Below are 8453 nucleotides of genomic sequence, written 5' to 3' on the forward strand. Positions count from 1 at the left end.
AGGAGGATGAGGTGTGCAGCTCATGTAGCACGAATGGGGGAGACGAGGAATGCGTATAGGATATTGGTGGGAAAGCCAGAAGGAAAGATCCCACTGGGAAGACCAAAGCATAGGTGGGTGGACAATATTTAAATGGATCTTAGAGAGATAGGAAGGGATGGTATTGATTGGATTGATCTGGCTGAGGATAGGGACCAGCGGAGGGCTCTTACGAATACGGTAATGAACCTTCGGGTTCCATAAGATGCTGGGAAGTTCTTGAGTAGCTGCAGAATTGGCAGCTCCTCCAGAAGGGCTCAGCTCCATGAGTGAGTATGTAAGTAAGTAAGTAAGTAAAGAAGTTTAAAGTCTTTCATTTGGGGTCCCTGAGCTCAAATGTGTAACGGAACGAAGTATAGGCTTTTATATCAAATTTGATATTTCTGTGGGTAATAAGACTATAGGAGTCGAGCGTGTAATACATATATACTGGGAACGTATGTTCCCAGTATGTATACACGTATGTATACACGTATACATGAGACATTTGCGTCAGATATTCTGTGGAGAAACTTCTTTGTGACGTTTACTTTCTTTCCTTCCGTTCTCCATGGTATGTGAAAGTCAAATTTATTATCTGTACGACTAGGTATGGGATATTTGTTAATGGTAGAGCGATTGATGAATGATGAATTTAAGGGAAGCGGCCGTGGCCTAATATAAGTACTGTCCAGATATTTGCGTGGAGACATCGAGAAAAAACAATGAAAAGGCAGTCACGATAACCGGTATCTCGGGCCGAGATTCGAACCTAACATTTCCCAATTGCGAATCGAGCTGTGCTCCTACGCCAGCCCGTTAGGTGAAAAGTACTATTGCATAGATATGCCAGATGGTATGCAAGGTAGAATAGGTGAAGCTGTCGCTGCGCTTAACTAATTAAGCACTGGGCCATGAAGGCGTAGGGGGAGTGTATATATATATCCACATTTTCTTGACCTCGACACTAGCTGGAAGTGAGTGGTCAGCTTAACGCACCTGCCGCTCAACCCCCAGGGAAAGAGCCCCCTGTACCCATTAGATAGGAGGTTAGGTGGACCCTAGAGCCGGTCTGGACGAGGTGAAGAGAAAATTCTTGATCTTACCGGTCTCGTCCAGCCCGTAACCAGTCGCTATACTGATTACGCTATCCCTGCTGATGGCATACAAGCCGACACGTAAATAATTTTAGTGATTTATAAAAAGATAAAACAGTTCCGTCCAGTGTGACTGGTGAAGATTTTTCTTATTTCAGTTCTTCATGCCCTTGCATATTTTGGTCCTTAAGAGACCAATATGTAAGGGCATTAAGAATTGAAGTAAGAAAAATCTTCATCAGTCAAACTGGACGAAACTGTTTTATCTTTTTATAATATTGTTAGTGTGACGGACCAGAATGATACAAATAAAAATGTAGTGAATATATAGATATTAATATACTGTAATAAATTATACGCCGATCATAGTGGCCACGAAGTCTGAGGCATGAACTGTCTTTCCTCGCTCGAACGCTGGGATCGTGGGATCGAATCCCACTCAAGGAATGGTTGTCTGTTAGCGTTTATTCTGTGTTTGTGTTTTCATGTGTAGGTAGCGGCTTTGCTACGGACTGATCCCCCGTCCAAAGAGTAATACTGACCGTATGTAGGATTAAGAAACTGAAAAATCGGCCAAGGTTTAACAAAGAACTGTATAGCCATAGATAGGTAGATACCGTAGGTAGGTAGAATAAATTATAAAATGACACTTTGTTGGTTGTGAATTTGTCTTTCATTATATTAGGCATTTAAAGGAAATCGCGCATCATATGTCTTTTGAACTCAAAGTCCTAGGGGATTGGCAGTTTAACATGTCATTCCGGTACAGCTGTATTGTCCTCATTGTGTACAGTCGCTGAACCGTGCGACCTGTGATAACTTTTTGAACATTGCAGAGTCGGTGTGACAGAGAGAGTAATTTAGTTTCCTATACTGGCCTTACTTGTCCTGGCTTCGTCTGTTGGTTGGCGCGAATCGAAAAATCAATACAGACGCCCTACGCCAACTAGCGCCGCTTCCCTTGCTTATGTGTGTGTGTTTCTACCAGGTTTTAGAATCGTGTCAGAGACGCTTGACGTCCGTTTCCAGTACTGCCAACCTGCCGATTTTTTTATAACTGCCAGTAATGCTGCTATCGTCATGAAGCCTGCTCATTTCTTATCGAAATATAATCGAACGTCGTGGTCAAGTGTGTTGCACTGCTGCTTCGTATTCGGGAAGCCCTGCCTTCAAATCCCAGTCCAGAGGGTAGTTATACTGACCTAAGTTTCCGTCGTGTTCGTTAGTCCCCCGAGGCAGATGCCGAAGTACTGCCTCAAATTAGGCCACCCCATCCACCTTCGACATCCTTTCTAATTCATTATTCAGCATTCACCGCGACATTCGAGGGTGTACACTCTCAGTTACTAACAACGTCGTAAAATAAACCATAATTCATAAATTAAAATAAAGTCTGTCTACGGCTGTATAGCCCCTGTGGACCTCGCCGCTTTTTTAGTTTCTTAAAAATGTGCTTAGTCGGTAGGACTTCTTGGACGGGGGATCAGCTCGTCGCAAGGCCGCTACATACAGAACTACACAAACAGAATAAATGCACACAGACATCTGTACTTCATGTGGGATTCGAACCCATGATCCAAGTGTTCGAGCGGGCTAATGTAGGCCGTACACCGGCATGCGTCAAGACATGTAACAGTCAAGACACGATGTCTGCGACATGACGCAAAGAAAGGAACACAGTTGAAACGAATGAGATTATGAAAACCGCCGCACACAGGTCTGAGTCATGACATCAGCATCATGACTCAGACAGGTATGCGGCGGTTTTCGTAATCTCATTCATTTCAACTGTGTTCATTTCTTTGCGTCATGTCGCAGACATCATGTGTTGACGCATGCCGGTGTGCTGCCTACCTAAGAAGATTCATATCTTAGACAGCACGGCCACTGTGACCAGCAGTTAAAATAAAATAACTCATAATAAATAAATAAGTGGTAAATAGAAGATGGAAATATGAGATTTAAGACTGCTGAGTAATAGTGAGGTCTGTATTGCACGAAAGCTGTACTGTTTCTCATGCTATGATTTTCTGTTATAGTTAGACCAAAAATGGAGGCCACGCCATAGTTCAAGCGGCTAGTCGCTGGCTTCCCACCGCCGCGGCCCGGGTTCGATCCCGGGTCTGGTCAAGTGGGATTTGTGGTGGAGAAAGTGGCGCTAGGGCAGGTATTCTCCCAGTACTTCGGTTTCCCTTGCCAATCTTCATTCCACCAATTGCTCCACAATCACCCTCACCTATCATCTGGGGCTGGTACAATAGGCCAGAAGTGGCCGCAGTACAAGGGACTTAGTCCCACCCCACTAGCAATAAAAAAAGCTGGCTTTTGAGCGAACGTGAGGTTATTTTCTGCAGGAATTTCGTTTTCTAGTACATGTTATTTGCAGTTGTGAGATTGGTGGGACATGTAGCACTTGGGAAGAGTTGAGGCATCTTGCAAGATTTCTTTCAGAAAATCTTAAGAGAGGAGACAAATTAGGAAGGTATACGTAGATATGAGGATAATATTAAGATTTTGTATAGGAATGTGGATTTGGACTGAGTCTGAGGATATGTTTCAGTTGCGGTTTCTTGTGAACACAGTAATAAACCTTCGGTTTCTGTAAAAGACTGAGAACTTCCGGAGTAGCTGCCTGACATGTAGTCATTCAAGAAATGCTCTGTTTCATGGAGTTCGTTACCTAGTTATATGTAACTTCGAATGTTATTGCATTATTCTCGGTGTCGCCCTTAGTTTAAAATTAGTTTTAAATATTATATAAAAATAACTAGAGAAGACTGTATTCCGGAATATTATACACGTTGTATAATATTGTCACATATGTGTGTAACTATAGACGGGATTTTGGATAATTGGATTTATTGACCACTATCTCTATAACTCTATAGCCATTCCCTACACTTTACAAATCACTGCAGCAAATACGAAGTCTTCTCGGTTTGCTTTCACTAGTCGTTTCCTAGTAACTGATCTTAACAATGGCGATTCTTCCACTTCTGTGCTCTCGTTATTACCGTCCGGTGAATGCCCCGCAATTGAACTGTTAAAGTCGAAGTCACGGCTACTTTACGACTGGCGGGGTACCGCCAGTCAGTTCGTCTTGGTGTTAAGCCCCTTGAGACTCTCAACCAGATATTTTTTAACTGAACTCTTGCTGTAATAGCCCTTATGTAACATTTTGTATACCCTCTCGGTACGAACCGCGTAGAAAGCACAGTCTTTTCGCTGTTGCGTGCGCGTTCGCCGCGGTGGGAGCCCGTTTACCGAGTCGTTACTAAGCAACGCATGTTCCTTCTCGCTATCTTTGCATAGCAACGTACTCAGCGCTGCAATATTTTTTTTTTGCGATACCTAGAATTAGAAAAAAAAACACAAAATTCATCTTAAATAGACTTAATTTAATGCGATGCCGATATAAATTATGATAAATGGATTTGGATCTGAATTTTGTTCGTTAAAATTTTGAAAGGAGTAGACCGTATATTTGTTTTAAGTCCCGATAAAATAACGGGTTTGAAAGTGTTTTTAAATCGTGGTGTTTGGAAAAATAATGTAAACCCTCTTAATGTGATATGATTTTAATATTTCACACTAGGTTACATAACAGTAGCTGTGTCTTTTCAGAGTTTTGTGATTAATCATATTCAGTAGTTTTGTTGTTTTTTTTTGGGGGAGGGGTTATTTTAAGACGCTGTCAATAGGTGGACTATATATCGTCGAATTCTGGATTAATCATGAATTGGAAAGGATTTGGCCTGATCGGGGTATTATCCCGAAATTAGCGCGAAGCGACAAAAAAACCAGGATAACTTGTCTCGGCCGAGGTTCGAACCGAGCAACTCCCGAATCATGATCTAAAACATCACCGATGTACCAACCCGTTCTGTGTTACTGATGCGTTGAGATGTATTTGAACAAGAACACCAAACTTACAAGTATCGAATCCTTCCGAAAACTATACTGTTATACTCTGTAAATAATGGTGTATTTTTTTGCTCTAGAGTTGGTACTGATGTTCATTTTACTGTCTGTTCCGTGCTCTCTTTTTAGCGTAGTTACTACACAACCGCTGCCTTACGTGAAGTTTCACACAAAACCTCTGCACCGTACGATAATGCGGATTTGACGAAACGACAGTTAGTTAAGCCACAACGAAAGGTGTGGGTAGTTATTTTCAGATCAACTGTCAGTGTTAGTGGCGGAGGAGTGGTTGATTAAACGTGCCAGTGGGGTACAGGACGTTCAAAAAGTAACTGCTCTTGTTAAATAACTTCTGTGTCATCTTTTTTAATTCTGTTGAAACTGCATTAAAAATGAATCTCTTGACATGAATTAAGTGTACATTTACAGTACTAAATATTTCATAAATGAATGTTTCGCAAACTAAGATTAATTCAAATTTGAATGGTACGCTGTATTGGATTTATGTGGCAACTCAGAAGCGATAGAAGAAAGCAAAGGCGTGAAGTTGTCAACTCTTTGACATGTTTCGTTCAAGTACACGCTCTACTGGACACAGTTGAAAACAGCGACATCGATCTGTTAAGGGCAGTGCCACATATCGAGTAATTTTGAAACTAAACGTTTGTTACATTACCTTAAATAGTTACTTTATGTAGAAAAACTTGGTTATATGATCCTGAATGCAAGCTTTTGAATGTCAATTTAAAAAAAAAGTGTGTGTGATAGAGACACAGTGAACTTGGTGCAATTTAAAATGTGAGAACTATTTAGTATCTAGAACTACGATTGATCGTATTCAGAACTGAAGACTCTCAAGAGAATAAAATAATTATTTCTTCAATCAGAATCCTGCTAAGATAATTAACTGCAAGGGAAAATTCTTTCCCTCCAGTGGTCGCTCTCTTTTTCTGCGTGCATATGGTAAGTTGCCGCATCTTCGCCAATCAAGTATTCCACTCCAGAGAAAATGGAGCTTTTGATATTCAAATGAGGAGCCACTTTTACTGGTTCCGTGTCTGAAGGCATAATTCATTGAGGGGAGGGTTGTGCGGGGATTGAATATTTTAGCAGTTGGCATGATCACACTGAAAATATGTTTCGAAAACTATCATCATCATCATTAGCAACCGAATGACCTTTGGTTTTGAAGGTTACTCCGAATGCTTTTTGTTTACTAAATGTCTTCTCTGTGCTGTTCTGTGTATCTATGCCGGCTCTAACCGGAGTAAAGCTCGTCAAGGGTAAATACTGTACAATCGATAAAGAAATTACTTCACAGTTCTGTATTTAATGTTTGGAAAAGGTAAAGTTGTCCCTGTGGTTAACTAATTAAGCATACACCATGAAGACATATGGTGGAGTGGATGTATAGATCCACATTTTCTTGACCTCGGTACTAGTTGGAGGTGAGTGGTCAGCTTCACGCCCCTGCCGCTTTACCCCCCAGAAGGAGCCCCCGGTACTCACTGGATATGAGGCTGGGTGGGCCTCAGAGCCGGTCTGGACGTTGGAAAAGTGAAAATTCTTGACCCTACCGGGACTGGACCTTCGACCCCTCGGTCGTCCAACCTAATAGGTTTTGTAGAATATAAAAAATAACATTACCTTACACACGTTACGTTATGCAGCGTTATAAACGAACACTTAGTTCTTCATCGACAGATTTAGAAATTATTCACATTAAAAACCTATTAATTTTTAGTTCATAATTTGTTTGAAGATAGGTAATACAGAAATTTAAGAGTTATTCAGTCTGGTGATATATTTTGTCATGAGCTTTTATAGCTCTATACAGCTCTGGCCTGTTCAAGTTCAGAATTAACTTCTCGAATTAATATATTTTAAACATTTTGTCGGATTCCTTGGATGGGAGATCAGTCTATCGCAAGGCCTGTATCTACACAGCACAACATAAACACACAAAATACACTGATATACGTCCATTTCCCAAATGTGATTCGATCCCATAACCCGAATGTTCAGTGGTCAGAAACCGCCTTCTGTTAATACCCGTATTCCATTTCATACATATCACTGAAGAACAGATAGACAATTTTAAGTAGTGTATACCGTAGAAACATGCTAGTTGTTGTTAAGGCTGTGTTTTTCTTCCTGCTCATATTTTGTGGCGAAAGAGGCTTTGAAGCTGACATCTGTCTGTTTTCGAGGTTAAGAATACACTGAGCCTTACCTTCACTCCCCCGTTCATTTTCATTCTGCAGGGCTTAGTTAAGCGCAGAGACAGTATTACCTTTTGCTTTTACTATCTTCTCGTGTAAACGTGTTTTACTCTGAACACAATTGGGCCTTTGGTTTCGATTTTTAGTTCTTTTTCTACAGATCTGGAAGACTGTAAAAGTAAAGTAAAAAAGTAGAGCTATCCCTGTAACAGTCCGTGAAGGTCCATAGGGTTGTGAGACGTTGAGGCTTCCACATTATCTAGACAATCGGCTCAAAGATGGCAGTGAGATTGTCAGCCTTACGCGCCGGCCGCGCTTTACTCCCCAGGAAAATTATTTAATTAATTCCTGGTACTCATTTCTGTTAGAGGCTGAGTCAACCTCAGCGTCATAGTGCGGCTGGAAGGATTAGGTCAATTGAAAAAATATCCAATGACCTCATCGGACTTGAACCCGCGACCTTCCGGCTTGTAGAATAGCCCCTCAACTAACTACGCTACCACACTGTTCTGCCAGTATGTCAACCCGCCATGTGTCACAGGACATGTTTGCCAGCCCAGAAGTAACAGCCATGTTATTGAACAAACCGTACATTCTGTTGTCAGGCATGTTACTGACAACCCATCATATTCTTGCTATAGGCAATTTTAGCAGGTGTTGATAGAAATGTAGTAGGATGAGGATTAATGTCAGAGCCGTTTCCGCTTTATGACCTTAGGGCTGTAGTAGACACGGAAGTCAGTTGGGCTTTCATATCCCCTTTAAATGTAAACAGAAAAAATCACATTTTGACAGTTATTTTCCGTAGGCGGTGCTGCTGTACGCCGGCTTTTATATCACAGAGGTTTTTTTTTTTTTAATTCTAGTGGTCCCTTGTACTGCGTCCACTTCTGGCCTATTGTACCAGCCCCAGATGATAGGTGAGGGTGATTGTGGAGCAGTTGGTGGAATGAAGATTGGCAGGGGAAACTGAAGTACTCTGAGAAAACCTGCCTCAGCGCCACTTCCCCCCCTTGGCACTACAGCCCCAGTGGGCCTAGGCCTACCTCTACTTCGGTTTTTTCTAGATCTTACGCATTCGGTAGGACTCCTTGGGCGTGTGATCAGCTCGTCGCAAGGCCTCTACCTGTACACAAACACAGAAAACGCGCACACACAAACTAGACATCCGTGCCCTGAGTGGGATTCGAACCCA

General features: G+C 41.8%; 1 protein-coding gene across 5 annotated transcripts in view; it reads left to right on the top strand.

Annotated features, from left to right (window-relative positions):
• Positions 1-8453, top strand: part of LOC111863426 (protein Fe65 homolog) — a 323054-nt gene that overhangs the window by 69835 nt on the left and 244766 nt on the right. Inside the window, exon 1 of one of the 5 annotated variants that reach the window (XM_023849749.2) lies at positions 5195-5999. The exons of the other annotated variants lie outside the window; for them this stretch is intronic. The gene's annotated coding sequence lies outside the window, so the exon portion shown is untranslated. Of the gene's footprint in view, positions 1-5194; positions 6000-8453 lie in introns of those variants that run through there. 5 annotated transcript variants of the gene reach the window in all.

Source organism: Cryptotermes secundus, unplaced genomic scaffold, assembly GCF_002891405.2.
Source record: "Cryptotermes secundus unplaced genomic scaffold, Csec_1.0 scaffold964, whole genome shotgun sequence".
Classification (NCBI taxonomy): Eukaryota; Metazoa; Arthropoda; class Insecta; order Blattodea; family Kalotermitidae; genus Cryptotermes; species Cryptotermes secundus.